Genomic DNA, 17,328 nt, shown 5'->3' on the forward strand with positions numbered 1-17,328 from the left:
AGTTGTTCTTGCAGCTTATAATTAGACCTTGTCAGAAAAAAAAAAACAAAAAACAAAAAGAAACTCGAAAGCAGCTGTGTTTTGGTGCTATTCACGTCTGTGACTGACCTAGTTTTTAAAAATTAAAAATGTGCCGTTAGTATTTGTCACATCTTTGTGCCTTGCTCACACTCCTATAGGATGAGCATTAAGAAGTGTTTTCTGAGCTGTGAGCATATGGAGGAGGAAGGGCGTTGTGGTTGAGGGCATTGACCAGCTCTCAGGCAAAATTCCAGAGGCATAGCTCTTCCTGAGATTTACCTTCACATGTTGAAAGGAAGATGGCAAAGTAGACCTCTACAAATAGATGAGTTTTAGAGGTATATAAGAGAGGATGTTGTTTATGCTGTGTTCTCAATGTTTTTGCCACCACTGGCCTAATGATAGAAGTGAGCTATAGAGCTGAAACCTTAATCATCAATGCTCCCATCCCATCCCTGGGTACAGAGGGTCTGGTTGCCAGGATATTCCCCAAAGCTTGCAGGAAGGTTGGTGGTTTATTCTAAAGAAACAGAATGAATTAGGACTATCCTCTGTGTCTGGGTTTTATTTATTTATTTAATTTTTAATTTTGGCTGCATCGGATCTTAGTTGTGGCTCGCGGGATATTCGTTGAGGCATGAGGGATCATTCGTTGCAGCATGCGGGCTTCTCTCTAGTTGTGGCGTGTGGGTTTTCTCTTCTCTAGTTGTGGTGCACAGGCTCCAGGGCACGTGGGCTCTGTAGTTTGCAGCATACGGGCTCTTTAGTTGAGGCGCGTGAGCTCAGTAGTTGTGGCACACGGGCTTAGTTGCCCCATGGAAAGTGGGATCTTAGCTCCCTGACCAGGGATCAAACCCGCGTCCCCTGCATTGTAAGGTGGATTCTTTACCACGGGACCACCAGGAAAGTCCCTGTGTCTGGATTTTAGACTTTCCAAGTATAATGGCTGGTTCTCTGCCTGCTCATTATAAAACAAAGCTTTCAGCCTCCCAACCAACCTCCCACGCAGAAGTCACAGGAAGCTCTTCTCTCTCCTCATTCTCAAGCATGTATAAACAATCAATGATGACTAGGCATAAAGGACAAGATAAACTAACAGATAAAATAATAATACTGAAGGAAGCAGAGATAACTCAGGGGAACAGACCAAAACATGAAATAAACATTTAAAAGAATCATCTAATTAGTATCCTCATAGAAGATGGTGCAACCACAAAATAAGAACAGTTTGGTATTAAAAAGGAAAATGTCAGAGTGCAAAATCAGGGCTTTCCCAAAGTTGACAATAATCCTAACAATTTATATGACCTAACCGATAATGATGTGTGAGGCAGAAAGAAACTTTTCTAAACTATCAGCTACAGAGAATGAATTTTGATCAACCATAGAGACAAGACTGAGTTATCTTTCTATTCTCTCTATTGAAAATTATAAGATCATTGTCCTATGAAGAGGTTATCAAAAAAGTAAACAGTTAAAAGCTGTAGCGGGAAAAGCGTATGGAGGTGTGTCAGCTTTTTAAATGTTGTAATTTGTTGTAATTTGTTTTCTCACTCTAAATAAAAATTTACTGTCAGATATAATTTTGTATTCATAATGTAATATTCTTTTCTTAAAGAGACCTCCCTCTTCCCGCCTCCACACACCGCCACCAATTTTCTAACTTTCAGGCCCCACGAAGCCTGGATGTGCCCCTGGCAGTGCATTGCTTGCAGATAGAACAGAGAAGATGGCAAACAAACTGCAGAAGGAGATATACCATAAGATTTCAATTCAAATACCTTTCAAATACACAACTCTCACTATCTATTGATTATAGCTACACATGCAGGTAGTAAAAGTGTGAAAACATAGACTAGGAGGTACACATCTAATTTACGAGAATGGTTGCTTTGGAGTATGGGGTGCTCTGTTTTCACTTATTTTCTGAAGCAAAAACGAAAAAATGTTAACATGTATTTATTTTGAATGGTGGACATGTGGATGCTATTTTATTCTTGGTGATTTTCTCTTTTTAATTTAAATTGTATAATTGTAGTCAGATTCCCTCAGAATTTGGAAGGCACTGTCAATAGTCTTCTGGTATCCAGGTCATCCTTTGCAGTTGACCTGATTTTCCCTTCTTTCTCCTTGTGGTCCTACTATTTCACAACAATCTAAGTATGGACTTTGAGTCCCTCATCGTGCTAGACTTTTGTGAACTTTCCAACTTGAGGACTCATGTCCTTCAGCTCCAAGTATTTCTTTTCTATTAGTTCTCTGTCAGTTTTGTCCTTGCCATTTCTGTTCTCTTTCTGGATCTCTTGTTAGTCAAATGTTAGACTTTGTATTTTTGTCTCACATTTTGTACAGGTTTTCCCCCCCATCTTTATGGGAGATTTCTTTCCCATCTTACAACTCTTTTGTTAAAAATTTTGGCATTTATATTTTTAATTTCCAATATTTTTTCCTTTTCATAACATCCTGTTTTTATTTTGTAGATGCTCTGTTTTCTATGAGGATACTAATTAAATGGTTTGAATTGTAACAGTTTCTTTTTTGTGTTGTTTTGCAGTTGGGGTAGTTTAAACACACATACAAATGTGGATTTTTCTTTAAAGAGTCAAAGGGTAGTGAGAGTTTACCTGTTATAAAATTGTTCAAATTCTTGCAATATAGATACAGAAACATTTAAGGATTCGAAAATACATTTTCAAAACTTGGACAAGAAACCTGACACAAACAAAATGAAGAGAGTTTATTCAAAAAGTTGATGAAACTCTAATGTATCATTTTTCCCTAATATATCATTTTTAACTGAAATTTGGAAAGATGTTTTTAAAAGTTTCAGTAAAATAAATGAGAAATGAGTCCTGATTTGGATGTGTATACAACTTCATATGGACTATGGTATAATATATACTTGGTCTTTGTCACCAGTTCCTGGCACAGATCTCCTAAAACCATGGGAGTTTCCTGAGTGATAGGATTATCTCTTGTTGTTCATTAGGAGCCCCTTTCAACCACACTTGAGTTTATACTAATGAGATGACTCAGAATGAGGTCCCTAAATGGCTTTAGAATAGAGGCTGGTCAGCTGAAAGAGCAACCAATTTCATTTCCACTTTCATCCCCCTCTCTGACTTCCTGGATGGTGATGGGGACTGGAGATTGGGTTTTAAAAACTCTTAAACTACAAGATTGAGAGAGCTTCTGAATTGGTGAACACATCCATGTTTCCGGACGGTGACAAAGCCTGACTCTCTGGGCACAGAGGTTCCTATGTACCAGACCTCAATCTATGTACTATTCATTTGTATCCTCATCTGTCTATTCATTTGTATCCTTTATAATAAACTGTAAAAGAAAGTATAGCACTTTTCTGAGTTCTATGTATCATTCTAGTGAGTTATCAAACCTGAGCAGAGGATCGTGGGAACCCCTGAATTTGTAATCTGCTGGGAAAAAATGTGGGTAGCATGGGCACACAATTAGAAACCAGAAGACAGGGGAACTCATTCATGTGGTCTTACAGTCAGCTCCGGAGGCACTGAGCGGAGTGGAGAAGTGTGGAAAGTGGATTTGGAGAACAAACAAGAAATCTGACACATCCCTTGCCTAGAAGTTACGCTCTTTAATGCAATAACCTCGTCTATCTTAGACTTCATTATGACCTAGTGCCTAGAATAGACCTGATGGATAGCAATAACAGCTAACATTCACTGGGTGTTTACTATATCCTGGGTACTTCTATTGGGCTTTACATGTATTAAATTATTATTATTTTTTTAAAACAAGACCTGCCAAATCACAAGTAGGGGATGATTTTCTTTTATAAATTTATTTATTTATTTTATTTTTGGCTGTGTTGTGTCTTCATTGCCGCTTGTGCACTTTATTTAGTTGTGGCGAGCAGGGACTATTCTTTGCGGTGCTCGGGCTTCTCATTATAGTGCCTTCTTTTGTTGCGGAGCATGGGCTCTAGGCATGTGGGCTTCAGTTACTGTGGCTCGTGGGCTCTAGAGCGCAGGCTCAGTAGTTATGGTGCACAGGCTTATTTGCTCTGTGGCATGTGGGATCTTCCCGGACCAGGGCTCAAACCTGTGTTTGAGCATTAGCAGGCGGATTCTTAACCACTGCGCCACGAGGGAACCTATATTAAATTACTTAGTCTTCATGTCAACTGTATTAGTTATTACTATTAGGTATTATTATCACCATTTTCTAGGTGATAAAACAGGCACAGAGAAGGCTAGATTTTACATATTTGGACTCCAACCCAGGACACTTGACTCTGTGACCATCACTACTTTTTTTTTTTATTTAATAATATACTTGATTTAACCCAATATAACCTAAATATTTTCACTTTAATGTGTAATAAAATAAAAGGCATTAATGTGATTTTTTTTGGTTTTGTCTGTGGGTTTGTCATATATGGCCTTTATTAAGTTGAGGTAGGTTCCCTCTATGCCTACTTTCTGGAGAGTTTTTATCATAAATGGGTGTTGAATTTTGTCGAAAGTTTTTTCTGCATCTATTGAGATGATCATATGGTTTTTTGTTTGTTTGTTTGTTTGTTTGCGGTACGCGGGCCTCTCACTGTTGTGGCCTCTCCCGTTGCGGAGCACAGGCTCTGGATGCGCCGGCTCAGCAGTCATGGCTCACGGGTCTAGCTGCTCCGTGGCATGTGGGATCTTCCCGGACCCGGGCACGAACCCACGTCCCCTGCATCGGCAGGCGGACTCTCAACCACTGCGCCACGAGGGAAGCCCGATCATATGGTTTTTATTCTTCAATTTGTTAATATGGTTTATCACATTGATTGATTTGTGTATATTGAAGAATCCTTGCATTGCTGAGATAAACCCCACTTGATCATGGTGTATGATCCTTTTGATGTGCTGTTGGATTCTGTTTGCTAGTATTTTGTTGAGGATTTTTGCATCTATATTTATCAGTGATATTGACCTGTAGTGGTTCTTTTTGGGGACATCTTTGTCTGGTTTTGGTATCAGGGTGATGGTGGCCTCGTAGAATGGGTTTGGGAGTGTTCCTCCCTCTGCTATATTTTGGAAGAGTTTGAGAAGGGTGGGTGTTAGCTCTTCTCTAAATGTTTGATAGAATTCGCCTGTGAAGCCATCTGTCCTAGGCTTTTGTTTGTTGGAAGATTTTTAATGACAGTTTCAATTTCAGTGCTTGTGATTGGTCTGTTTATCTTTTCTATTTCTCCTGGTTTAGTCAGAAGGTTGTGCTTTTCTAAGAATTTTTCCATTTCTTCCAAGTCGTCCATTTTATTGGCATACAGTTGCTTTTAGTAATCTCTCATAATCCTTTGTATTTCTGCAGTATCAGTTGTTACTTCTCCTTTTTCATTTGAAATTCTGTTGATTTGAGTCTTTTCCCTTTTTTCCCTGTTGAGCCTGGCTAAGTGTCATCAATTTTTTTTATCTTCTGAAAGAACAAGCTTTTAGTTTTATTGATCTTTGCTATTGTTTCCTTCATTTCTTTTTCATTTATTTCTGATCTCATCTTTATGATTTCTTTCCTTCTGCTAACTTTAGGTTTTATTTTGTTCTTCTTTCTCTAATTGCTTTAGGTGTAAGGTTACGTTTTTTATGTGAGATTTTTCTTGTTTCTTGAGGTAGGATTGTATTGCTATAAACTTCCCTCTTAGAACTGCTTTTGCAGCATCCCATAGGTTTTGGGTCATCGTGTTTTCATTGTCATTTGTTTCTAGATATTTTTGATTTCCTCTGTGATCTCTTGGTTATTTAGTAATGTATTTGTTAGCCTCCATGTGTTCGTATTTTTTGCAGTTTTTTCCCTATAATTGATAATAGTATCATAGTGTGTTGGTAGAAAAGATACTTGATACGATTTCAATTTTCTTAAATTTACCAAGGCTTGATTTGTGACCCAAGATAAGATCTATCCTGGAGAATGTTCCATGAGCACTTAACAAGAAAGTGTATTCTGTTGTTTTTGGATACAATGTCTTATAAATATGAATTAAGTCCATGTTTTTTTTTTTGTTTTGTTTTTTTTTTGCGGTATGCGGGCCTCTCACTGTTGTGGCCTCCCCCGTTGCGGAGCACAGGCTCCGGACGCGCAGGCTCCGGACGCGCAGGCTCAGCGGCCATGGCTCACGGGCCCAGCCGCTCCGCGGCATATGGGATCCTCCCAGACCGGGGCACGAACCCGTATCCCCTGCATCGGCAGGCGGACTCTCAACCACTTGCACCACCAGGGAGGCCCTAAGTCCATGTTTTTTAATGTGTCATTTAAAGGTTGTGTTTCCTTATTTATTTTCATTTTAGATGATCTGTCCATGGGTGAAAGTGGGGTGTTAAAGTACCCTACTATTTTTGTGTTACTGTCGATTTCCCCTTTTATGGCTGTTAACGTTTGCCTTAGGTATTGAGGTGCTCCTATGTTGGGTGCATAAATAGTTACAATTGTTATATCTTCTTCTTGGATTGATCCCTTGATCATTATGTAGTGTCCTTCTGTGTCTCTTGTAATAGTCATTATTTTGTTTTTATTTATTTATAAATTTGTTTATTTTATTTATTTATTATTTTTGGCTCTGCTAGGTGTTCGTTGCTGCGTGCGGGCTTTCTCTAGTTTCCATGAGCTGGGGCTACCCTTCATTGCAGTGCATGGGCTTCTCAGTGCAGTTGCTTCTCTTGCTGCGGAGCACAGGCTCTAGGCACGAGGGCTCAGTAATTGTGGCTCATGGGCTCTAGAGTGCAGGCTCAGTAGTTGTGGCTCAGAGGCTTAGTTGCTCTGTGGCATGTGGGATCTTCCTGGACCAGGGCTTGTACCCGTGTACCCTGCATTGGCAGGTGGATTCGTAACCACTGCACCAGCAGGGAAGTCCAATAGTCTTTATTTTACAGTCTATTTTGTCTGATATGAGAATTGCTACTTCAGCTTTCTTTTGATTTCCATTTGCATGGAATATCTTTTTCCATCCTCTCACTTTCAGTCTGTATGTGTCCCTAGGTCTGAAGTGGGTCTCTTATAGACAGCATATATATGTGTCTTGTTTTTGTATCCATTCAGCCAGTCTATGTCTTTTGGTTGGAGCATTTAATCCATTTACACTTAAGGTAATTATCGATATGTATGTTCCTATTACCATTTTCTTAATTGTTTTGGGTTTGTTATTGTAGGTCTTTTCCTTCTCTTGTGTTTCCTGCCTAGAGTAGTTCCTTTAGCATTTGCTGTAAAGCTGGTTTGGTGGTGCTGAACCCTCTCAGCTTTTGCTTGTCTGTAAAGGTTTTAATTTCTCTGTCGAATCTGAATGAGATCCTTGCTGGGTAGCATAATCTTGGTTGTAAGTTTTTCTCTTTCATCACTTCATATATGTCCTACCACACCCTTCTGGCTTGCAGATTTTCTGCTGAAAATTCACCTGTTAACCCTATGGGGATTCTCTTGTATGTTATTTGTTGCTTTTCCCTTGCTGCTTTTAATATTTTTTCTTTGTATTTAATGTTTGATAGTTTGATTAGTATGTGCCTTGTCGTGTTACTCCTTGGATTTATCCTGTATGGGTTCTTTGCACTTCCTGGGCTTGATTAACTATTTCCTTTCCCATATTAGGGAAGTTTTCAGCTATAATCTCTTCAAATATTTTCTCAGTCCCTTTCATTTTCTCTTCTTCTTCTGGAACCCCTATAATTTGAATTTTGATGCATTTAATGTTGTCCCAGAGGTCTCTGAGACTGTCCTCAATTCTTTTCATTCTTTTTTCTTTAATCTGCTCTGCTGTAGTTATTTCCACTATTTTATCTTTCAGGCCACTTATCCGTTCTTCTGACTCAGTTATTGTGCTATTGATTCCTTCTAGAGAATTTTTAATTTCATTTATTGTGTTGTTCATCATTGTTTGTTTGCTCTTTAGTTCTTCTAGGTCCTTGTTAAACATTTCTTGTATTTTCTCCATTCTATTTCCAAGATTTTGGGTCATCTTTACTATCATTACTGTCATTATTATCATTATAATTATTCAATTATCTGAATTCTTTTTCAGGTAGACTGCCTATTTCCTCTTCATTTGTTTGGCCTGGTGGGTTTTTACCTTGCTCCTTCATCTGCTGTGTATTTCTCTGTCTTCTCATTTTTCTTAACTTACTGTGTTTGGGGTCTGGTTTTCACAGGCTGCAGGTTCATAGTTCCCGTTGTTTTCGGTGTCTGTCCCCAGTGGGTAAGGTTGGTTCAGTGGGTTGTGTAGGCTTCCTGGTGGAGGGGACTGGTGCCTGTGTTCTGGTGGATGAGGTTGGATCTTGTCTTATGGTGGGCAGGACCATGTCTGGTGGTGTGTTTTTGGGTGTCTGTGAATTTATTATGATTTCAGGCAGACTCTACTAACGGGTGGGGTTGTGTTCTTGTCTTGCTAGTCGTTTGGCATGGGGTGTTCAGCATTGGAGCTAGCTGGTCATTCAGTGGAGCAGGGTCTTAGTGTTGAGACGGAATTCTCTGGGAGATCTGTCGCCAGTTGATATTACGAGGGGCTGGGAGGTCTCTGGTGGACCAATGTCCTGAACTTGGCTCTCCCACCTCAGAGGCTCAGGCCTGACACCAGGCCGGAGCACCAAGACCCTGTCTGTCACACGGAATTATCAAGATAGTGGTCACTGGCAAGCGAAACCACAAGAGAAAAGGCCCGTGCTATGCCTGGTCCTGCTGAGCAATATTCAGACTTCAGCTCATTCTGGCAACAGGGCAACTGGGTCGACAACGCAAGGCAGGACAGGGTCCATGAATCGGGTGGCACTCATCTGGTGCGCGAACTGAGGGAGCCAGTCGAAGCCCTCGGGGAAGGCGACAGTGGCCAGGACTCCGGCCTCCTGTGGCTGTGGCCTCTTTGGGGTCTCCCTCCTGGTGTCAGGTCACTCTCATTCCTGCTTTGGTGGTGGTGCCTTTACCCTGAGCTTCTTCACTGGGCGAGTGTTCCCCGAGGCAGCGTGTGAAAAATGCAGGCCTCGCTTGACCCTCACTCTTTAAAAAAATAAACTTTCCCCCCAGCTTTATTGAGATATATTTGGAACATAACATTGTATAATTTTAAGGTTTAAAATATGTTGATTTGATACATTTATAAATTGCAAAATGATTACCACCGTAGCATTAGTTACCACCTTCATCTGGTAACATAGTTAGCATTTTCTTTTTGTGGTGAGAACATTTGAGATACACTCTGTATCAAGTATATGATAGAGTATTATTAGCTGTAATCACCATGCTGTGCATTAGGTCCCCAAACTTGTTAATCTTATCACTGGAAGTTTATACCCTTTGAGCCATAGCTCCCCCTAACTTCCATCCCCCAAGTCCTGGTAACCACCACTCTACTCTCCATGACCCTCACTCTGAATTGCCGTATTATGGTACTCAACAGAGTTACTGTCTTCTTATGCAACATCACTTCTTACAAGCAGCACCCACCCATCTTTTTTTCTTTCCTGAAGCTACAGCTTTCTCTTTAAAAAATGCTCCTTCGGAGAGTTAACTCTCTGCCAATTATATCTAGCATATAGTGCATCTTCCATCTGAAAAGAGTAGGACCTTTAAGTCCTGAATTTGGGATAAGAAAACAAGTCCACAAGAGTGACCAGTTATTAAAAATAGAATGAATTCTACTCAGATTTTCTAGAAAAGATATATCTCGGCTGCATGATCGATTGTATTGTCAGCCTGCCAATATAATATTTGTGTATCTGGTGAAATCTTGGAGAAGCAATAGGGAAGGGAAGTCTATGATTTTACTTGATAGGAGGCCACACAGAGAAAAATAACAATAAACATCATTTACCTTTTTGGGGCCTATGATTATCTCATTTAATTTTTTTAAAAAATTTATTTTCTTTTAACCCTTTGACCAACATCTCCTCATTCTTCCCAACCTAGTCCCTGGCAACCACCATTCTACTCTCTGTTTCTATGAATTTGGCTTTTTTTTTTAAAGCCAAACATATATATATATGTTTGGCTTAAAACATATACTTTAAGCCAAACATATACTTTTCCACATATAAGTGAGATATTGCAGTATTTGTCTTTCTGTCTGACTTATTTCACTTAGTGTAATACCTTCAAGTCCCTCCATGTTGCAAATGGCAGGATTTCCATCTGTTTATGGTTGAATTAAAAAAAAATGTGTGTGTGTGTGTGTGTGTGTGTGTGTGTGTGTGTCACATTTTCTTTATCCATTCATCCACTGACAGACACTTAGGTTGTTTCCATGTCTTGGCTATTGTAAACAATGCTGCTGTGAACATTAGGGTGCAGATCTCTCAAGATAGTGATTTCATTTCCTTCAGACATATCACCAGAAGTAGAAGTGCTGAATCATGTAATAGTTTTATTTTTAGTTTCTTGAAGAGCCTTCATACTGTTTTCCAAAGTGGCTGTACAATTTACATTTCCACCATCAGTACACAAAGGTTCCCTTTTCTCGACATCCTCTCTATTGTTTGTTATTTTCTGTCTTTTTGATAATAGCCATTCTAACACATGTGAGGTGATAATCTCATTGTGGCTTTGATTTGCATTTCACTGATGATTAGAGTGTTGAGCATCATTTCATATACCTGTTGGCCATCTGTGTGTCTTCTTTGGAAAAATGTTCAGATCTCTGTCCATTTTAAAATCAAATTATTAGTCTTTTTGCTGTTGAGCTGTATGAGTTCCTTATATATTTTGGATTTTAACCCCTTATCTGATATATGGTTTGCAAATATTTTCTCCCATTCCACTGTTTGCCTTTTCATTTTGTTGATCATTTCTTTTTTTTTTCCTGCGGCACGCAGACCCCTCACTGCCGTGGCCTCTCCCGCTGCGGAGCACAGGCTCCGGACGCGCAGGCCCAGCAGCCAAGGCTCACGGGCCCAGCCGCTCCGCAGCACGTGGGATCTTCCCGGACCGGGGCACGAACCCGCGTCCGCTGCATCGGCAGGCGGACTCCTAACCACTGTGCCAACAGGGAAGCCCTGTTGATCATTTCTTTTGCTGAAGAAGCTTTTTAGTCTGATGTCCCACTTTGTTTTTGCTTTTGTCAGTTGTGTGTTTTGGTGTCATATCCAAAAAATTGTTGCCAAGACCAATGCCAACTAGCTTTGTCCACGTGCGTTTTTCTTTTTCTAAGAGTTTTATGGTTTAAGGTCTTACATTTAAGTTTTTAATCCATTTCTAGTTAATTTTTGTGAATGGTGTAAAGATAGGGGTCCAATTTCATTCTTTTACATGTGAATATCCAGTTTTCCTAGCACCGTTTATTTGAAAAGACTATCCTTTCCCTGTTGAGTATTCTTGGCTCCCTCGTCAAATATTAGTTGACCAAACGTGCATGGATTTATTCCCGTGCTCCTGATTCTGTTCCATTGGTCTATGTGCCTGTTTTTATGCATTTAATCTTTAAGATATCTTTCTGTGGTAGTTGGCATTTGCTTCATTTAAACTCAAGGAAACTGAGACAGAGAGAAATGTTTTGCTCTAGGTCACATGGCTAAAATGTATTCAAGTCATTTTGATTCCAAAGCCTGTGTCTTCAACTATATCACCTTACCGCCTGGTATGGCATGTGGAAATTGTTCCTAAACCTCAGTAAACTTCCCTGTTTCTCTTGTTCCCACATATAAGAATATAGGCATAGGTATAATTGGATTTACATTTATTATTTCCATATGGGGAAACATGTACTTTCATATAATTTTGTATTATAAACAACACCTTGTAAATTAATAATAACCCAGTAATTTAATTGCATTTATATTGAGAGTGTGTTGCAAGTTGTTTAAACAGCACCACTTCAGAGGCAGCCACACACATCACCACAGAACTGTGAGTGCAAAAATGAAATTTAGAGGGCCTCCCTGGTGGCGCAAGTGGTTGAGAGTCCGCCTGCCGATGCAGGGGATACGGGTTCGTGCCCCGGTCTGGGAGGATCCCATATGCCGCGGAGCGGCTGGGCCCGTGAGCCATGGCCGCTGAGCCTGCGCGTCCAGAGCCTGTGCGTCCGGAGCCTGTGCTCCGCAACGGGGGAGGCCACAACAGTGAGAGGCCCGCATACCGCAAAAAAAAAAAAAAAAAAAAAAAATGAAATTTAGAGAGAAAATATTTACATCAGCTTCAGCAATGAGGGTATGGATGAGTCACGATTGAACCATGAGGTATACATATCTTAAAGTCTAGTTATTAGACAATTATAGGACAAAAATGCTGCTGGTGCAAATATGTGTCACTGCGTGTTCTCTAACACTTAACAACCTTAACAAACAAAAAAGGGGAAGCTAAACTAACAGTAATTTTAAATTAAAGAGGAAGAATATCAGCAATTGAAAATCACAACAAACTGAAGACAATACTACAACGAGGATTTAATACTCTGAAAACAGAGAGTCCATTCCCCAAATTAAGAGCATTCCAGCTATCTGGGTGAGGTAATGAGCAGCAGGGGCTGTGAAGATTGGCATGGCAGACAGACTTCTTAGTGGAATACTGAACTTAGACTCTTTAATAAATTCTAGTAGCTGCCCAACTTTAGTTTATGAATATCACATTTTATTAATGGATAATTCACTTAGTGGGTGACTAATGAAAATGAAAGTTTATAATTTGTTAGTTTATAGTTATAGTTTGTCATTTTGAGACCCATCAGTAAGACTCATGTCCATCAGTAGATGCCAGCTCATTTTTAAAGAATCCTTTACATAGGGGGAAAAAGCAGAGAGGATTCGGGTCAGAAAAGGCTGGTCTTTCCAGGTCTGAGACCTTGAGCAAGAATCTCAGCTGGACTGAGCTTGAGAGTCTGCGAATCACTCAGTGGTGTGCTGGAACTGGCTCACATCGGTGTTGGAGAGCTGATGGTTAAATTTCTAAGAATTCTGCAGGTCAGTTGTTAAGCCATTGGTTGCTTGATATCAGCAACAATGGGAGTATTACACTACAAAAATCAGCAAACACTACAAATCAGGGATTTTTCTTTAGATGGTTTAAATGTTTTTTTATTGTGGTATAATTGGTATATAACATTATATAAGTTTGAGGTGCACATTATAATTTAATATTTATATACACTAAAAAGTGATCTCCATAATAAGTCTAGTTGCCACCTGTCACCATATTGCTTATCCCTTTCACCCATTTTTCCCATCCTTCAACTCCCAACACCTCTGTTAACCATCAATCTGTTCTCTGTATCAATGAGTTTTGTTTTGTTTTATTTGTTCATGCATTTTGGTCTTTAGATTCCACATATAAGTGGAATCATAACAGTATTTGTCTTTCTCTGACTTATTTCACTTAGCATAATACCCTCAAGGTCCATCCATTTGTCAAAAATGGCAAGATTTCATTCTTTTTTATTCTTTTTTATGGCTGAGTAGTATTCCATATATATATGGAATATATATAAAAATATATATTTTATATATATATTCCATATATATAAAACAATTTCTTTATCATTTCATTCATTGTTGGCCATAGTTGTTTCCATATCTTGGCTATTGTAAATAAAGCTGCAGTGAACATGGGGGCACATATATCTTTTCAAATTAGTGATTTTGTTTTCTTGGGAAAACTGGAATTGCTGGATCATATGGTAGTTCTTTTTTTTTTTTTTTGTGGATGCTCTGGGTCTTCATTGCTGTGTGCAGGCTTTCTCTAGTTGTGGTGAGCGGGGGCTACTCTTTGCTGCAGTCCGCGGGCTTCTCATTGCGGTGGCTTCTCTTGTTGCAGAGAGTGGGCTTTAGGTGTGGAGGCTTCAGTAGTTGCAGCAGGTGGGCTTCAGTAGTTGTGGCATGTGGGCTCAGTAGTTGCAGTGCGCATGCTCTAGGGCACACAGGCTTCAGTAGCTGTGGCACACAGGCTTAGTTGCTCCGTGGCATGTGGGATCTTCCCGGACCAGGGATCAAACCCATGTCCCCTGCATTGGCAGGAAGATTCTTAACCACTGCACCACCAGGGAAGTCCTGGTAGTTCTATTTTTAATTTTTTGAGGAACCTCCATAGTGGCTGCACCAGTTTACATTCCCACCAACAGTGCACAAGTGTTCTCTTTTCTCCATATCCTTTCTACCACTTGTTATTTCTTGTCTTTTTGATAATAGCCATTATAACAGTTGTGGTTTTGATTTGCATTTCCCTGATAATTAGTGATATACATCTTTTCATGTGCCTGTTGGCTATCTGTCTGTTTTCTTTGGAAGAATGTCTATTTATTATAGATTCTCCAAGTCAAGGACTCCCCCCAACCCCCCAGAAAACTGGCTTACCAACATACCATTGTTTCATTCTTCTCTTCCCTCCAAAATATCACCAAATTCTGCAAAAAGGGAATAATGATTCCTCTATGAGGATTAAATTGTTTTGATATTGAACCAAAGCTAAGTAATCAATAAATATTCATTTTGTAGGGTGGCTACTAGGCATGATCCCATTTAATTCCTTTACAGGTAGATGTTATTATCCTCAACAAGAATTACATTTTTGAAAATACCTGAGAACAAACTACTGATGCTCAAAACATTACAGATGAATTTCACAGCTATTATATTGAATGGAAGAAGCCGGACACAAAATAATACATGCTGTATTATTTCATCTATATGAAATTTAAGAACTGATAGAAGTTCAAGAACTGATGGAAGATTATAGAGGCCAGAAGAATGCTTATCTCCAGTGGGGAGGAGAGTGGTGACTGAGAAGGGGTGTGAAGGAAACATTTGAGTGCTGGAGTATTTCTCTATTGTGATCCAGATGGGGGTTACAGAGATGCATAAAGACGCAAAGATTCATCACAATATACACTTAAGATGATTGCACTTTATTATAAAAGCAATTTTTACTTCAATAAAATATTTAGTAAAAGGTATGTTATACTAAAATTAAAAGAAAAAGAAGAATCTGAGAAAGTATGTTTTATAAACTGGGAAGCACTTCAAAGTCTCTTTTACCTTAAAAATTTGAGATGCCTTTGACAACCTCCCTTCTCCTAGTTTCTCCCTCTCTGTGGTCACTCCTCAGTCTCTCTAAGGTTCAGTTGGCTTTTCTCTGCCTGTCTTGTAAGCATTGTGTCCCCAGAGTTCTGTCCTTATAACTCTCCTCACTTTACATACTATTGACAATCTCTGTAGCTCCAACTCCCAGCACAATTTTCTAACTTCCAGGTCACACTCTTTTCTCCTCTGTACCCATACTCATTCATTGAACAACTACATACTGGATTGTTTTTACTGGGTGTCTTATGCCAAGTACTGTTCTTGGCACTAGGCCATGTCAGTCAATGAAACAGAGATCTTTGCCTTCATGGAGCTTATGTGCCCAGATTGCTCTCCCTGGGCCTACCAAGACTCAGATGTCCCAGAAGATCTCATAATCTTCACCCCTTGATTCTCTCTAACCTCAAACTTGTTTTTCCCATGCATCTTCCATCTCTGTGATTGCACTGTCATCCTCTCAGAAACTCGGAATCATCCCTGACCCCGCTTCACTATTCCATGTCCTGAATATCTCTCAGAACCCTCCACTTGTCTGTATTTGCACTGCCCTGACTCATTCTCATTGTTTCCCATTTGGCTTACTAATTGGTCTCTCTGCCTCCAGTCTTCTTCCTGCCTATCACTCTCCATACAGCCGCTAGAATGATTATAAAATGCAAATCAGGACAAGTTGCTTTCTGCCTAAACCTGTCCAGTGAAAGTCTAAATTCCTTACCTTGTTCTCATATTCTCGGCTGTCAGGATATAAGCATAGCTGCTGAAACCTGGGTTCACATCCCTGCTTACCAGCATAAACTTGGGCAAAATTGTTTTATCCATTCCATGCCTTACTTCCCCATCTATAAAATGGGAATGATAATAGTACTGACCTTGAGCTGTTATGGGGATTAAATTTATTATTGCACACAAGGCACTAAGAACAGTGCCTGGTCCTCAGTATATACTCAAGAAGGCTAGTTTTCTTTTAGACGGTGCTGTAATGTTTAAATAAGTTAAAACATCTAAGAGGCTTTGCACAGCACCCAGCCTGTCTTAAATACTCTGTAATGTCAATGTTGTTGCCTCTCTAGCCTTACTTCTTGCCCCTCTTCCACACAAACCTGACTCAGCCCTATGGGGCTGGCTATGGTTCTCTTTCTTACATGTCCCTTGGTTCCTCCCTTTCCTGTCTTTTTCCTGGATGTCTCCCACCGATCCTTCAAGTCTCTGCTCAGGCACCAGCCCCTGGCTGCCTCAGCCCAAGCTGGATTGGTGGCTCCTCCTCTGTCTCTCCCTCTTAGAACCTGTGCTTGCCTCTATGACAGAACGTAGTAATTGTTTATTTAAAACATACTAAGAAGCATCCATCAACAGATGAATGGATAAGCAAAATGTGGTATATACATACAATGGGATATTATTCCACCTTAAGAAGGAATGAAGTACATCATGGATGAACCTCGAAAACATTGTGCTAGGTAAAATAAGCCAGGATTTAGAGCCAAGATTAAAACAGTTAGGCTAAATTGCTGTAAATCCTGGCTTCACCAGGCTGTGTGACCTGGTGTAAGGTATACAGTTTCTCTATGTTTTAGTTTCTTCATCTGTAAAAATAGGTAAATTTCCTTTATAAAGTTGTTTGAAGTAATGTGTGTAGAATACTTGACATATAACCTGGATAATGGTAAGCACTCAATAAGTGTTTTCCCTTATTATTGTTCAGTTGTGATCTCTTTGGGCACAGGCTCTATGATCTCTGTCACAGTTCATTGATATGGTTTCAGATTCCACACTGCAACCAACCTTGAAGAACATATTGCAACAGATTAAATGTAGAAGCAGATATAATAATCCAGTTGTGTTCCATTGATCTAGATAGTAAAAAGATTTTTTTAAAAATGCTATTCTTCTTGCTAGATTTTTTTTGTTTGAGTAAATATAGTTATTTTCTGTAAAATCTTTCCTTTATGTTAATGTACAAAGGAATTACTAATGTTATTTTAAAATAAATTACTAAGTATTTAAAATTTTCTCAGTTTTAATTTTTAATATGGTAAATGTTGATAGATAGAACCTATATAAACAATGTTCTTTGGATCCTCAGTAATTCTTAAGAGTGTAAAGGAGTCCGGAGACTAAAAAGATTGAAAACCACTGTCCTGCCTTGCAGTTGGATCCCTGCCACACCACCCAGGACAACTGGCTTCCAGTCTGTGCTTTAACACTTCACAGGATGGGGAGGTCATCATCTCCTGGAGCAGCTGGTTTTATCTTTGGGCTACTCTGCCTCTTAGAAGGTTCTTGCAATGAGTCAAAAATCTTTGTTTTGGAGGCTCCC

At 39.6% G+C, this 17,328-nt stretch overlaps 1 long non-coding RNA gene across 1 annotated transcript in view; it reads left to right on the forward strand.

Moving 5' to 3' along the window:
- Nucleotides 1–16,816, forward strand: part of LOC132492979 (uncharacterized) — a 79,875-nt gene extending 63,059 nt beyond the window's left edge. Inside the window, exon 7 of the long non-coding RNA XR_009532946.1 lies at nt 14,466–16,816. This is a non-coding gene — a long non-coding RNA (uncharacterized LOC132492979). The remainder of the gene's footprint in view (nt 1–14,465) is intronic.
- The last annotated feature ends 512 nt before the right edge of the window (nt 16,817–17,328 follow it).

Source organism: Mesoplodon densirostris, chromosome 7 (genome assembly GCF_025265405.1).
Source record: "Mesoplodon densirostris isolate mMesDen1 chromosome 7, mMesDen1 primary haplotype, whole genome shotgun sequence".
Classification (NCBI taxonomy): domain Eukaryota; kingdom Metazoa; phylum Chordata; class Mammalia; order Artiodactyla; family Ziphiidae; genus Mesoplodon; species Mesoplodon densirostris.